The sequence below is a fragment of the Myotis davidii genome, unplaced genomic scaffold, assembly GCF_000327345.1.
Source record: "Myotis davidii unplaced genomic scaffold, ASM32734v1 scaffold152, whole genome shotgun sequence".
Taxonomy (NCBI): Eukaryota; Metazoa; Chordata; class Mammalia; order Chiroptera; family Vespertilionidae; genus Myotis; species Myotis davidii.
The window spans coordinates 542,116-543,596 of record NW_006283545.1 but is presented as its reverse complement, the minus strand read 5'-3'; the positions used below and the strand labels follow the sequence as shown (position 1 = coordinate 543,596).

Below are 1,481 nucleotides of genomic sequence, written 5' to 3'. Positions count from 1 at the left end.
GTTTGTGGCCTTCAGCCTGACTTGTGCCCTCTCAGTCCGGGAGTCCTGCATCGATCACCCCAAAGATGTAGGCCCTGCACACTCGGCCGGGGCTCTGCAATGGATCGCCCCAAAGAGGTAGGCCCCACTTACCTGCTGCAGTGCCCCTGCCGGGTAGCCTGGGCCTCCCTCTTTGGGCTTATTGATGACGCCCCTCCCCCACCCCCTGCAGAGGGAGGCCCCGCCCACCCGCCGGTTGGCGGCCTGGGCCTCCTTGATCGCCCTGCCAGACCATGGCCTGGGCCTCCCTCTGCGGGGTGATCATGGGGCAAAGGCTGGCCCCGGACCAATCACATCACACCCGCCTCAGCTGGCCTGGCACCAGTTTGTGGGTGTCATAGCATGGTTGTCTGGGCGGTTGTTCTGCTGTTCGGCCGATTTGCATATTAATGCTTTTATTATTATAGATTAGAAGTTCTAGCCACAGCAATGAGGCTAGAAAAATAAAGTCATCCAAATTTGGAAAAGATGTAGTAAAATTATCTATTTGTAAATGGCATGACCTTATATGTAGAAAACCCTAGAGTGCATCAAAAACTGTTAGAATAAACAAATTCACCAAAGTTGCAGAATATAAAATCAATGCACAAAAATCAGTTATGCCTCTATACACTAACACCAAATAATCCAAAAAAGAAAATTAAAAACAATCCTACTGCATCAAAAAGAATAAAACATTTTGGAATAAACTTAACCAAGGTGGTGAAACACTTATATACCAAAAACTACAGAATGCTGCTGAAAAAAAATTAAATATGACACAAATAAATGAACAGATATCCCATGTTTATGGATTGGAAGAATTAATATTGTTAAGATAACAATACTACCCAAAGTGACCTATAGATTCCACACAATCCCTATCAAAATTCCAACAGCAATTTTTGCATAAACTAAAAAACCTATCCTAAAATTTATATAAAATCTCAAGGGACTGGGAATAGCCAAAATAATCTTGAAATAGAACAGCAAAGCTAAAGACCACACATTTCCTGATTTCAAAACATACTAAAAAGGCAGGGTAATAAAAACTGTGGGCCGGCCAGAGTGGCTCAGTTGGTTGAGTGTAGTCCTGTGCATTGAAAGGTTGAAGGTCCAATCCCCTGTAGAAGGCAACCAATCAAAGTTTCTCACATTGTTGTCCCTCCCCGCCTCTCCCCCGCTCTAAGCAGGTCCTCAGGTGAGGATTAAAACACACACAACAACAACAACAGTGTGATACTGGCATAAGGACAGACATATTGACCGATGGAATAGAATAGAGCCCAAAAATAAACCATCACATATATGGTCAATTGATTTTTGACAAGGATGCCGAGAATATTCAATGGAGTAAGAACAGTTTTACAAGTGGTGATGTACCAGGTGTACTGGTGAATAATGTGGATTTTGTAATAAAAAAAACATGATAATTTCAAGAGAAACATCAAAAGTGCTTTATT

General features: G+C 42.7%; 1 long non-coding RNA gene across 1 annotated transcript in view; it reads left to right on the top strand.

Annotated features, from left to right (window-relative positions):
* LOC107183286 overlaps positions 1-1,481 on the top strand; it is a 12,153-nt gene extending 10,672 nt beyond the window's left edge. Inside the window, exon 3 of the long non-coding RNA XR_001514069.1 lies at positions 1,391-1,481. This is a non-coding gene — a long non-coding RNA (uncharacterized LOC107183286). The remainder of the gene's footprint in view (positions 1-1,390) is intronic.